The 14,804-nt window shown below is 38.9% G+C and overlaps 1 long non-coding RNA gene across 1 annotated transcript in view; it reads left to right on the top strand.

Annotated features, from left to right (window-relative positions):
* Positions 1-1,013: 1,013 nt before the first annotated feature.
* LOC144369895 (uncharacterized) overlaps positions 1,014-14,804 on the top strand; it is a 64,120-nt gene continuing 50,329 nt past the window's right edge. Inside the window, exons 1-5 of the long non-coding RNA XR_013429739.1 lie at positions 1,014-1,375; positions 2,838-2,900; positions 5,857-6,002; positions 8,273-8,428; positions 9,026-9,232. This is a non-coding gene — a long non-coding RNA (uncharacterized LOC144369895). The remainder of the gene's footprint in view (positions 1,376-2,837; positions 2,901-5,856; positions 6,003-8,272; positions 8,429-9,025; positions 9,233-14,804) is intronic.

Raw genomic sequence — 14,804 nt, 5'->3', positions numbered from 1 at the left:
AAGCACTTCCTCTAATAAAACCAGTACATATTTAATCCCCTCTTGGAGTCTGCTTCTTGCAAACCCAGACTAGCCCCATGTCTCTTCTCAGAGTTACCCTCTTCTAGGGGCTTCTTATCTTAACAGAAGCAAATGCAAATTTTTTGCACTGGCCTCCAAGGCCCAGGACCTCTCTCCCATGGACTACTGTATTAGTTAGCTTTTTTGTCACTGTGACGCAAATACCTGATGAGAACCACGTAGAGGAAGAAAAGTTGATTTGGGCTCCTAGTTTCAGGTCTGTGTTCAGCTGAACGTTGCTCTGTGCCTGAGGTGAGGCAGTTCTTGATAGAAGCACGTGGCTGAGAAAAGCCACTCACCTCATGGTGATACAGAAACAGCACAAGGAGCCAAGAACATAACATACAACCCCCAAGGCACACCCCTGGTGACCTACCTCCTCCAACCATACATGATGTGCCTACAGTTACCACCCAATAGACCACTGATTAGGCTACAGCTCTCAAAATCTAATCATCCACCTCCTGTGTCAGCACCTGGCCTTTTGGAGGACACCTCATATTCAAACCCATAACAATTACTAACCTTGTCCTCAGCTTAGTGCTGTTCTGGAGGTTCCTTGATCACCCCAAGTTGATTCTACCTCAATGCCTTTGCATCTGCTCTTCCCCAGAGTCACTTAACTGGGTCTAAGTTGCACCTGCCCCCTCCTTTCCTGCTCCCTCCTCAGCTCTGGGACTGGAATTTTCACAGTGCTCCTGGCCTCTAAAGGCCATCCATCCCTGCTGGGAGGCTTTGAAAGGGACAGTGTGAAGAACAAAGGCCACTGTTCACAGAGGCAGCTGGTGTCTCCAGACCCCAGGCCTGAAGGGTGAGGTCTGACTGGAAGACACAAAGGACCAGGGACAAACAGTGATGGAATCCCTTTTATTTACCTGAAGCTGAGGGAGCTGTCAAGTGTGGAACAATGAGGTCGATTGCTGGGCAGAGCGGTGGGAGGAGCAGCCTTCCAGTCCTTCTCACCGCTCAGCTCTACAAGAGCTGGTTCCCCAGAGATACAGGCGGCGCCGGCCAATGGGGGCCGAACGGCGCCGAGGAGGCGGGGCCGGGCCGGTAGGGGGAAATCCCGCTCTACGTTGAATTATCAGCCACGCTGGGGTCTTAGCAGAGTGCGCTGCTCCTTCCTGGGGGCAGGACGAAAGCTTTCTCTAGCCTAGCTAAGGCCCGCAGAAGCAGTGCCCCCATGAGGCCAGCCGTCCCCAGTGGCCCCAAGACCTGGGCACCTTCTGCTTTCTCTCAGCTTCCCGCGACCGCACAGCAGTCCCCGCCTCGTGGGGAACCTTGGGCGCCGCCGGCGGTTGCTCCTGCCGAACAGGTGAGCCCGCCTTCGCCGCTAGGGGATCTGCGGCGTCCGACTAAAGGCTCGCGGAGCACCAGGAAGTGGGGAGGGGGGCGTGTCAAAAACTCCAGCCCCTTGCTGTAGAATGAAGAGCCACTCGAATTTGGTTGATTGCCTTTAACCAGAGAGGTTTTCAGTTCCATTTCGCAAACTACAATAGCTGCATTCAATTCCACTTGAGCTCGGTGAACTACATAAAACATGAGGCCTACACTTATAATAATCTGTAAACAAAAACAAAATATCCACTAACACTGTTCTGCAATGACATCTTCCATTGTCCGCAGGGGGGTACCCAAGTAAGAATTCAGAAGCTGGGTAGGAAGCAGTCCAACTGAAGATGCCATCAGATAGTTGGGTAATGAGAGATCAGTAATCTCGGCCACCCCGACCGCCATGCCGCCGCCGCTGCTGCTCCCGGGCCGCCCGCCAAGGCCCCGCCCGGCGCCGGCACCTGGCCGCGGGCTAACATTTTCTGTAGGTGGAATCAATATTGTATGATTCTAAAGAAATGTATGATTGTCAAGAGCCTAGTGTGCTGTCCAAGGTCTAACAGTCACTTCCCTAGTGGGCAGAGACAAGTTCTATTTGTATTACGGCAAAAACAAAACTGACTAGTTTTTAATTGCACGGTTTTTTTTTTAAAAGCAAGAATCATTTTCTGGATATGTAAGTGTAAATGTAGATGCAATTTTGGCTGTACCTCTTTATCATGCCTGTAATGGCCTATAAGTCTGCACTTTAGTGTTTTTTAATTATTTTATTTCTGGGTACTTATGAACAGAGAAATGACCCAAATATTTTTTCTACTTAGTGTCTTTATTTATAAAGTATACATCTTCTTTACTTTTAAAGCTGAGTTAAAGTATGCAGTCTTAAATGTGTAATATTTTTGGATGTTCTTTGCTTAGTCTTTCCAGAAGGAATAAACAGTGTTTTTTTGTTTTGTTGTGTTGTGTTAAGTGGGACCACTTTGTTTCCCTTTTCTGTGTTAGAAAAATGACATTAATTTTCAGTTGAATGTATTTTTGCAAGCATCACATTATTATAGGGACATTTACACCTTTTCACACAAGCTTAAATCCTACATTGTGGGACTGAAGTGCTCTTAAAATAATCTTTTTATTTTCACTGTGTAATATGCAAAGCAAAAGGGAAATTATTTAGTGGGTGGTGGCTAAAAATTAGAACTCATGTTCTAGTTTGATTACATTGGCTGTACCCTCCTTAGATCTTCCATCAAAGGGCTGTCCCATTGCAATCTTACTAAAACATTTTATTAAAATAAACCTTTTTTTCCTTTTTATAATAATAATTAGGCTTTGAAATAAAAATATTATTCCTTTATTTTTTTAAAGAGAGAGTGAGAGAGGAGAGAGAGAGAGAGAGAGAGAGAGAGAGAGAGAGAAATTTTTTTAATATTTATTTATTTTTTTAGTTCTCGGCGGACACATCTTTGTATGTGGTGCTGAGGATCAAACCCGGGCCGCACGCATGCCAGGTGAGCGCGCTACCACTTGAGCCACATCCCCAGCCCAATATTATTCCTTTAAAATGGTGGGCTTGCCATCATTGAAGATGTCACTCAGGTGGCCTTGTTTAGCCTTTTTTAAAAATCAAGCTTTAAAATCATCTTTATAGTTCCATGGAAGTACTTATATATCTGTCTCATAGTTTTCAGCTTTAGAACTCTAAATATAATAATAACTTAATTCCCAGATTTGTGTTATTTGCCCTATTATAGGTAAGTTTATTTTGTTTTGTTTTAGTACATGTTTTTCTCTGGTAAGACTCAGGAATTCTGAAATGTGAGATTAAGTTTCTCAATTCTTTCTCTTGTAGCATGAATTAATATATTTATTAGTAGCACTTATGATTATTGACAGAATAATTCAGCATATATTCAAATGACATGTGCAATATTCATCAGTCACCTCTATTTTAAAGTAATTTAATTGTAAACTTAATGATTAGTTTATTTACAAATGAGATTTTAGATATTAGTGCAAATTTTCCAGTAGGTAGCTCTTTTTTGGCTATGAATATTTGACTTATCAGAGATCTCTCATTTGCCTATTAATTAGGGTGACACTTTTGCCCTGATTAATTAAAATACAAAGTAATTCTTTGAAAACAAATTATTATATTCCTATGCTAGAGAAGAATTTAATCATAAGGGGTTTTTTTTGCCCTATTCATTATAATTGTTTTTCTTTCCTTCATAATGAGTAAATTATCTTTAAGTAATGGTAGAAGACTTCAGTTGCATAATATTCTGAGAGGCACTTAGATCTCAGCACTTGATTGGCCTCCAAATCCTTCCTTCTATTATTGGTAGAAAAAAAATTATATATAATATTGAAATATCCTTATTCTTCTTTTGAGCCCTAATGCTTATTTACGTTTTAAAAAAAATGAGTTTAGCTCAACAATCCCAGTGAACAATATATTTTATTTATTCTTTTCTGTCTGACATGGCAGTGTTTTTCTTGTGCATCTTTGCTTGTTGGTTAATTTTGGTTAAAGGAACCATTACTGAAGATCACTGTTTCCATACTTGTTTCATACTTCATGTATTTTGAAGTACCTTTATTTACTTTTAGTATTTGTGACTTGAAAACTTCACCAAAATTGAGTACCTTTTGGTAGTTTGTAGTGGGTTCTTTAAAATGTTCTACTTTGCTTGGTACTTGTATTAAATATGTAAAGGTAAAAGAAATAATTTTTCTGTATTCTGCCAATCATTTTATATAATAAATCATTCATTTTTTCTTAAAACAGTAAAATTAAAAAAAAAAAAAAAAAAAAAAAAAAACTCCAGCCCGGAGAGTCGAAGGCACTGGGGGTGAGGGTCGCAGCGCAGGAGGGACTGCAAGCCGTTGTGCCTTGTCTATCATTTTTAAATCCCTGAAATTGAGGTTAAGTTTATTATCCTTTAAGATTTTAAACTATTAGCACTGCTGCAAGGATCGCTGTGATTAAGTACTTTTGTTATATCCACTTTGCTTTGTGTCTGTATGCTAATATGGTTGCCCAATAAGCTTAAAAATATCAGTCAACATACATTTTAGATTTGCCCCATCAGATATATTTTGGTGATTTTCTAGATAGTGTTAGACATCACATTAGGGAATAACTTAAAGCATTAAGACAAAAGAGTCTTAAAACCATTATTTTGTGTCTCAGTTACCCAATAAAATTTTCACTACTCCATTTTGCCTGAGGAGAATCTTCCAAGAAATATAATTTTGATGGTTTAAAGCTGTGGCTGTCAAAGTATGGTCACCAGCTCAAGCACAGGGACACCAGGAAGGAATTTTTTGAAATGCAAATTCTCAGCTTCTACCTCAGACCTGTTCAGTCAGAAACTCAGGGCTGAATCTCTACAATCTGTGTGCAGCAAATGCTCCAGAAGATTCTGATGCATTAATCATTTATCTATTGCAGAACCATAGTGGCAACAGGGAGGGTGAGGGTAAAATCATTTTCACCAAAATAATCTTGGCAAAATCATGTACAGAACAAACATTTCCTCATTGGCTAACTTCAAAGCAAGCCTTAGTTATTCATAATGCCACCAGGGATATACATAGGAATATGTTCTGCCAAAATGTGAAATTGTTTAAATTCTTCAATATCAGGGTTTCATTATTATATTGCTATCCAATAAGCTAGAGAACTTCATTTGAACTTGATTAGTTATATTCTTTCTTTGTTCACCACTTTGTTATATTCACCACTTTGTTATATTCACCACTTTGTCCAGTAGTGGCCAGCTGGACTGTTGACACATATCCTTTCCACGATGCCCTCAGTCTGTGCAGGTCCCTACTCAGAGAGGTTTTATATCTTAGACTGCAGAAGAAGTGACATCATCAGCATTAACTGATTAGTTAGCTTCTCTGACCAGCATCCTAAGGAGCAACTGTCCTGGTGTGCATGTAAGAAAGTAGCTTTCTACAGATAGCACCAACTAGCCCTGGTTTCCATTGTGCGTAAGAGAAAGCCCAGGTCCTTTAAGATAATACATATAAGGACTTTCCAGTCCAGGCTTGTTCTCAGTGTTCCCTTAATTTGGCGAGATTTTTGGGACAAGAAAGGGGGCATTTAGGGATATGGAGTTTTACTGTTCCCCTTTCCTTTAGGATAAGAAATTATACTTGGATAAGCTATTATACAGATCACCATGGAAATAATGATACAATATTCTCATCTAAAAATAATAACAATACTCTTATGACTAGAAATGGTAATAAGGGGATTTGAGTCTCTCTATAATGAAAACAATGATAAATCTGCATCTTAAAACTTCATTTGGAATTAATATGACAACATAATATGCAAAGCAAATTTGAAGAAAATTATCATTGTATGTGTAAATCATTAATATTTGGGACATATAATCAGAAAATAATTAAACAATATTATTTATATAATGTTTTTCTTTCTAACATCAGCTTTGGAGAGATGGACATGGAAAAATACACGTAAATACATGGTGTTGCCACATAAAAGCTTCCCTGGGTGTTTTGAAAATCTCTGTTATAATGGAGTGGATATCATTGATTTGTCCAAGAAACACAAACCAGAGATACTCATCATGGTAAGAAAGTCCTAATGTGTATTTAATAGAAAAGATAGATGTAATTTGTTTCATTGATTCAGTTTTAAATATGTTTTTTCTAAAGGAACAAATAATACACAATTTTGTTTATGTTTGATATAATTTTATGCGTGTTTGAAATGGATGCATGTTACAAAATCATGAAGTATAATCATATAGCAGCTTTTAATCCACTTTTTTGAGATGATGAGAACTCTGAACATGAGTAGGCTTTCTTAACAAATTGTAAGTGGGCAATAACATATTAATTAGGTCGAATGTTGTAAAGCAGATCTCTGGAACTTATTTATCTTTAGTAATTGAAATTTTAAATGAGTTACATGGTAACTCTCCATTTTTATTTGCTCTCAGGTCCTAGTAACTACCATTCTTTTCTCTGCTTCCATGAGTTTTGACTGTTTTAGATATCCAGTCTAAGTGGAATCATGCAATATTTGTCCTTCTGCAAATGGCTTACATCACTTAGTGTATGGTTCCCCTGGTTCATCTGTTCCTGCATATCACAGGATTTCCTTTTTAAAGATTGATAATATTCCATTTCATTTTGACTATTGTAAATAATGTACAATAAACATGGGAATAAAGTATTTTGAGATCCTTATTTTCCAACAGAATCCAATTATGTTCTTTAACTTGTGAACATGATGTTTTCTCAACACCATTTGTTGAAGGGACCATTCTTTCTCTGTTGTATATTCTGGGCACTCCTGTGAAACATCTGTTGCCTGCATATTTGTGAATTTATTTCCAGTCTTTATTCTGTTTAATAAATAAATATTTATTAGGTCAATATTCCTATCTTCAATACCATTCTTTTTCAAATTCTATAGCTTTATAATATATTTTGAAAAAAAGACATATGATTCTTGCTGCTCCCTTCTTCTTTCTCAAGATTGCTTTGGCTATTCAGGATTCTCTATTGTTCTATATGAAATTTAAGGTTGTTTTCTATTTCAATAAAAAATGCCATGAGGATTTTGGTAAAGAATGGATTAATTTTGTATATGACTTTGGATTATATTGCCATTTTAACAGTATTGTTATATCATCCATGAACATGAAATGTATTTCTGTCTTATTTCTTTTATCTGTGTTTTGGAGTTTTCTATATAATCCAAGGTTGTTGTTGTTGTTTTAACCGCCTTAGTTAAGTTCGTCTTCAGTATTTTATTCTTTTTGATGCTGCTGTAAATGAGAGTGCTTTCTTAATTTCTTTGTCAGTTTTCTGTTACTGTGTTAATATACCTGTGATAATCAATTTATAAGGAGGAAAGGTTTATTTTTGCTCATAATTTCACAGGTTTCAGTCTCTGGTCACTGGACCCTGTTGCTTTGGATCTGTGACAGCAAAATATATCTTGCAGGATGATGGGGCAGAGGAAGCCACTTTGCCTCATGGTAGCTAGTTAGCAAAGAGGAAGAAAAGAGGGGGCCATAGTCCCAATACCCCTTTCTAGAATATACCCCCAGTAACTCAACTTTCTTCCACTAAGCCCTACCTTCCCAGTCAGTAATACCATAGGCTGAGAACCAGGCTTCTAACACATGAGTTTTTGAGTGCTAGGGGTGGAATGTGATAGGTTGGATCTTGAATGTCCCCCAAGGGCCAATGTGTTGAAGGCTTGATCCCCAGCCTGTGGCACTATTGGGGGGCAGTGGAAACTTCAGGAGGTATGGCTTTTTGAAAGTAAACTAGGTCATTGGGGGCACTTTGAGGGAGCTATGGGACTCCATCTTCTCTCTCTTTGCTTCGAAGCTTCCATGAGGCGAACAAGCCTCCTTAGTCATGTGCTTCCACCATGATTTGCTTTCTCACTGTAGGCCCAAAGCAACTGAGCCAAGCAACTACAGACTGAAATCTCTGTAACTGTGAGCCAAAATAAATCTTGCCTCCTTATGAGTTGACTAACACAGTTTCCTTAGAAACAGACTTTTTGTGTGTTAATTTTTTTTATCCTGCAACTTCACTAATTGTTTTCATTAATTCCAATTTTTAAAATATTTAGTATTTTTTTATATCTAAGATATAATCTGCAAAAAGAGATAATTTTACTTCTTCCTTTTCAATTTTGATGTTTTTTATTTCTTTATCTTGCTTAATTGCTGACTTTTATTAAGATATTAACTACAAATGGTAAGAGTGGGCATGCTTGCTTTGTTCTTTTTTTTTTCCAGTTTCCAAAATTTTATTATCAATTATGTCTGTAGTTTGCTTACTATTATTAAACTAATTTTTTAAAAAATCCCAGATAGAGCTGATCAATTTACCAGCACCATCATCAAGCAAACTGCAAATCTATCCTTGTCACAGAGCAAGAGGATACTTAAGATCAACCCAAGAACATCTTAAAGTATCCACAGGATACTGAGCTTGCTGTGCACTGCTGCCGCCCCCTGCACAGGGTGTAAGTGTTTTTCATCCTTAAAAAGCTTCTGTACACAGAGGTGGCTATTGTACCCTGAACAGTGTCTTGCTGAGGGGCAATCACCACTTGGCTAATAAAGACTCTCCAATTTGGACAAAATTCAGCCTCAGAGCTTTCTGGAGAATCTGACGTTTCTCTGGCAAGGAGGGAAGGGACTGTCACTTTCACTTTGGGAGGTTCTTCCTTCACCTGTCTTCCTGGTCTCTTCATATCTTGAAGACTGGGAGTGTACTTTGATTTCCAGCATTGCCTTACTAGAGCAGGGGTCTCCTGAGACCACACCTCCACTCTCTTCCCTTGACTCATACCTGGCCTTTGCCAAGCTTGGGCTGGACTTGAGGCTGCCTCTTGCAATTCCCGTGATAATCCTCCCATTCTGAGTTCTTCCCAAAAGACTATAAGTGTAAATCTGAGAAAGCAGGCGGTCCTCCAGTGTAGTTGGAGGGACCACTGAGGGGTCATAGCTGCCACCCAGTGGGGTTCCTTTCCAGGCCTTCTGCATCTCTGCAGGTGAGGGATCAGGGAGGAAACTCTGCAGAGAGGGAACTGACATTTTTTAATCACCTTTTCTCCTAGACGTTTCCAAGGAACTCTTTCTGGGAAACTGGAAACCTTCGCAATGGAGTTGACCCTGGAGTCACAAGAGACTAAGGGAAAGTTCAACTGTGGAAGAGGCAAGGGTGGTCTCTTATCAGAGTTGTGATTCATGGAATCAAGGACCTGGAGGTGTGGACTCAACCTGTGTCTCACTTGAGACCTTATAATATTTGTTTCTAGCATCAGGTGAGTTCCCAGACTAAGGAAGGAAAGATTCTTGGAAGGGGATTGCTGATCCTTGGAGAATGCTAGATTGCTGCTGGGATAGAGGGGTTGTTTGTTTGTTTTTGTGGGTGTTAGACTTTGGAAAAGCATAGTTGACAGTAAGCCAGGATGCACATACATAAGTGGATATTATGCCCTTATTAATCTCAACCAACTTTATGATCAGATGGTCTTGCAGGATTTTTTTTCAGTAGTTTCTTGGTTGAGCCTATAGATATGTCACTTTCTGAGTCACACTTCCATGTCCTCTTCAAGTCACTTTCTGAATCCTCCTTTTCATTCCCAGAGCCTTTACTGAGGTGCTTCTTGAATTCCAGGGTAGATCTTCCACATCGCTCTCTAGGTCTTGCTCTGGTCCCTAGAGCAGCAGGACCTCACTTTCTGCACAGCTTTGCTACTTTCACAAGCAAGTTCAGAGGACTGGGTGGCCAGGAAGGGGCCATGCTTATCTTTTGCCTGGCACCCACAACACTTCCTTGAGAATTTTCCCTGAGCTCTGTCAAGACCTGGGATGCATGAAATTTGCAGGGAGGGCCAGACTGCTCTTCTTCTGTAATGAATCTCCCTAGACTGTGTTACTCTGGTTGCTCCTGGAGTTTGGTGCTGTTAGAATCACCAGGAAGGATGGAGGCCAACTTGAGGCTCAGAGAGGTGTGACTGCCCTGGTGATTATTAGAGTGGATTGGTTATTGGCTTCCTGAGCTTTTTTGAGCAAAGAGGGTAAAACCTTCCTGTGTTTCTGTTGCTTCTGTAAGGGGTTCCACATGCTGATTTTTAGCTGGGATGAGAAGCCATACCTCCTCCTGGGATATAGGGCAAATTTATCTGTGGGTCCTCTTCTAGGGTGGAGAAAAAGGTGGTAGGTTTGGGAAAGAGGATGTGAGGTCTGTGTGGTTCTGTACCTGAGCCACAGATGGGGGCAGTGTTTGTGTTAAAAATTGGGATTGGGCGACATAGTTGGGCAAGATCTGGTCCTTAGAAAGTTGTGGAGATTTTTTGAGCCTGGGATTGAACTGGGAAAGAATTAGAGACTTAAATGTGACAGCTTTACATTGTGCAGAGGAAGACCTCATAGAGATCCAAGCAATAGCCACGGGGGACTCACTGTGCAGAGAGGGCGGACCCCAGAACAACTGACTGCATCTGTGCTCTGAAGGTCCCCCAAGGCCTTGTGGTAAGAGAAATGCTGAAAGAAATAGGAAGATGCTCTAGTTTCCTTTTTGTGTTCCAGAAGGGTTGTGCATGGTGTCTCTCTTGCCCCTCGGTGACTTAAACATTTTTCCCAGAGAATCCATGTTTGGGGTCATTGATTTGAAAGAGGACCCATTCTTAGCATTTTCCTTTCACATTTTTGATTCTACTCTTCTGGTAATTAGCATCTCCAGCAGTTTCTGGATGTGAGGGTTGATCAAAGAGAGAACACAGCCTCTACTTACTGGTGTGTAAGGTCTCCCCAGAGTGTGGGGGTCTGGTCTATTTTATAAAAAATATGATAAACTATTTTGAACTATAGTCTCTTCACTGTGCTGTAAAGTACTAAAACTTATTACTTTATCTATTTTGGTACCCATTAACAAATAACTTTTTGTTTTGGGCACCAAAAATTGAACCCCAGGGGAGCTTAACCACTGACCCACATCCCAAGCCCCTTTCATTTATTTATTTATATTTGTTTTGTTTTTTAATTTTGAGACAGGTTCCAGTTAAATTGCTTTAGACCTCACTAAATTGCTGAGGCTGGCTTTGAACTTGCAATTCTCCTGTCTCAGCCTCCAAATCTACTGGGATTAAGCATGAGTGGCACTACACCTGATGACAATTAACTTAAAAAAAATCTAAGTATAGTCAGAAGAAAAAGTACCCAGAGTTAAATATTTTAAACCTATTTGTACAATTATGCCAACTTAATTTTGATGCATTGCTTGATATTTTACAAAGTGTAGGATTCAGTTTGGAACCTGAGGACATGCAGTTGCCTAATCAGGCCAGATTTTAAGATGTGAACTTGGCATGCAATTTTAAAGAACTCAAGTGAGAGCTACCTCTTACTTTTAGCATTTCCTTTTAGGAAAATATTGTAGTTTGCATCTGGAATGTCCCCCAAAGACTTATGTGTTAGATACTTGGTCCCTGTTGGTGGCACTATTTGGAAGGTGGTAGAGACTTTAGGAGGTTGGGCCCCTTTGGAGATGGGTCACTGGGGGTGTGCTTTGAAGTATTATTTTGTCCCTGATTCTCCCCCTACCCCCATTTTCTGGCTATGAGATGAAGAGCTTTATTCTGCCATACCTTCTGGCTCACTAGAGGCCCAGAAACAATGGAGCCCTGTGACTATGGATGAAAATCTCTGAAATTATTAGCCAAAATATTTCCTCCTCTGAGTTTTTCTCAGGTATTTTATACATCCACAGAAAGCTGCATTATTCAGAAAAGAGAAATGTTTGACATTTCAGATTATTGGCTGACCTGTGAGTGCAGAAATGTGAATTTCTGCATGTAGCGTAAAATTGATTTAAGCAACCACTGTGTAATATTTATGTACCATACCTACAATAATTTTAATTCTTGAAATACTTTTAAAAGACGTCCTTTCCCTGAATTTTTAATGGCAGATTTTTTTTCTACAATACTCACATGATTCTGATAAAAACAAATGGAAGTGCTCATTAAATATTAGAGTAGATGTTGCCAGGTAAAGTTATAGGAACGGAAGCTTACATGGGAAAGGGACAGCATAAAAGAGTCCAAAAACAAACAAGCAAACTATTTTGGAGCAAAGTTCACATATCCAGAATAAATCTATTTATTTTACATCTTTTCAGGCTCCCAAACATCACTAAGCAGAGGGTTTTTGTAAACACAGCAACAGCATTATCTCAAAGTAATGTGCTATAATTGTACACTATGGAAGTATAATTTGGATATATTAGAGTTTGGATCTAGACTTTCCTACAAAAGTCCATGAAGTTCCCAGGGTAGTGCTCTTTGGAGCTCACATAACCTGAAGGGAATGGGGTCTAGGTGAAATTTTTAGGTTATTAGGGGTGTCCTCTTAGAGGGGATTGTAAGACACCATTCTCTGCCTCTCTCTCTTTTTCTTCCTGGCTTTGAAACTAGTAGTTTTGCTTGGCCATGCCCACCTTACACTATAAGTTGCCCACCACCAGAAAGCTAAAAATAGGTCTGATCAATCATGGACTTCAAAACTGTAAGATAGAATACACCTTTTCTCTTTATTAGTTGATTATGTCAGGTATTTATTATAGTTATGGAAAATTGACTAACACCCTATGGCACCAGTATTCTTAGGAGATCCATCAATGTGCTAATGCACTAAAAGCTTTGTAGTCTTGATGCAACACCAGAATACAGAATTCATCAGGGGGCTCTCAAAGTGTGAGAATTGGGACTGCACTTTGAATTCTGTCAATTGGATATCCATGCTCATGACCCTCTACCTCACCATTCTCCTTTCTTTTCTCTAATAAGTCTCCCTGGTACTTTCATGCCTTTTTTCACCACTAGATTTCACATGAGAAAAATTGTATACTTGTTTTTCTGTGAATGGCTTATTTTGCTTAATGTTATGATCTCCATTCCATTTATTTTTCTATAAATTACATGATTTTATTGTTCTTTATGGCTGTATAATACTCCACTCTGTGTGTGCATGTGTGTGTGTGTGTGTGTGTGTGTGTGTGTGTGTGTGTGATTTTCTTTATCCATTAATCCATAGACGGATATATCTGGTTTGATTCCATAACTTATCTATTTTGAATTGTGATGCAATTCACAGGAAACAATAAACTATGGGATAATATGCTTACTTTAATTCTTTTAAAAAATATTTAATTGATTTTATTTTTTAAATACATGACAGTGGAATGCATTACAATTCTTACTACACATATAGAAGTATGTTCACACCAATTCATGTCTTCATGCATGTACTTTGGATAATGATGTCTATCACATTCCTCCATCATTGCTAACCCCCTGCCCACTCCCTTCCCCTCCTACCCCTCTGCCCTATCTAGAGTTGTCAATTCCTCCCATGCTCCTCCTCCCTACCCCACTGTGGGAGAGCCTCCTTATATCAGAGAAAACATTCGCCATTTGTGTTTTGGGTATTGACTAACTTCACTTAGCATTATTTTCTCCAACACCATCCATTAACCAGCAATTTCCATGATTTTATTCTCTTTTATTGCCGAGTAATATTCCAATGTGTATATATGCCACATTTTTTTAATCCATTCATTTATTGAGGGGCCTCTATGTTGGTTCCAAATTTTAGTTATTGTGAATTGTGCTGCTATAAACATTGCTGGTGGGAATGCAAATTGGTGCAGCCAATATGGAAAGCAGTATGGAGATTCCTTGGAAAACTGGGAATGGAACCAACTTTTGACCCAGCTATCCCTCTCCTTGGTCTATATCCAAAGGACTTAAAAACAGCTGATTTTAATTCTTTCAAGGAATTATATAGCTGGATCATAAGTAGTATTGTATTTAGTATCCTAAGGAACCTCTGTCCTGATTTCCATATGGCTGTACTAATTTATATTCTCACCAACAGTGTGTGGGTATTCCACTTCCCTCATATCCTCACCAGCAATCATTTTTGTTGTTGTTGTTGTTTTCTTGATGATTGCTATTCTTTTTTGCTGTTTTTCTTTTTTTAAATAAGTGACAGTGGAATGCATTACAATTCTTAGTACACATATAGAACACAATTTTTCATATCTCTGGTTGAATACATAGTATATTCACACCAATTCGTGTCTTCATACATGTACTTTGCATAATGATGATTGCTATTCTGACTGGGTGAGATGGAATCTTCGTGTAGTTGTGATTTGCATTTCCCTGATGGCTAAATATGTTGAACATTTTTTTGTACAATTATTGTTCATTAGTGCTTCTTTTGAGAAGTTTCTGTTCAGTTTATTTGCCCATTTATTGATTAGTTGTGTGATTTTTCTGTAAAGTTTCTTGAGTTTATATGTATATATTTGGGGTATTCATTCTCTGTTCAAGAGTGGCTGGCAAAGATTTTTCCCCTTTCTATATTCTGTCTGTGGAAATTGCTTCCTGGGCTGTGCAGAAGCTCTTTAAACTGATGCAGTCTCATTTGTTGATTCTTGCTATTATTTCCTGAGAGAAGATGAGAATTCTATTCAGGATGTCATTGCCTGTTCCAATGTCTTGGAGTGTTTCCCTGTGTTTTCTTCTAGTCGTTTGAAAGTTTCAGGTATTTTGTTAAGGTTTTTGATTCATTTTGAATTGACATAGGTGAGAAATAGGGATCTAGTTGCAGTCTTCTACAGGTGGATGTTTAGTTTTCCCAGCATTGTTTGTTAAAAGGACTGTCTTTCCTCCAGCACTTGTTTTTATTACCTTTGTTAAGAACCAGATGGCTGGGTTTTGTGGGTTGGTTTCTGTGCCACCTATTCCATCTATTTGTTTACATGTCTGCTTTTATGCTAGGACCATGGTGTTTTTGTTACTATGGCTCTGTGGGATATTTTTA

This window comes from Ictidomys tridecemlineatus, chromosome 13 (genome assembly GCF_052094955.1).
Source record: "Ictidomys tridecemlineatus isolate mIctTri1 chromosome 13, mIctTri1.hap1, whole genome shotgun sequence".
NCBI classification, from domain to species: Eukaryota; Metazoa; Chordata; class Mammalia; order Rodentia; family Sciuridae; genus Ictidomys; species Ictidomys tridecemlineatus.
This window is presented reverse-complemented; position numbering and strand designations above follow the sequence as displayed.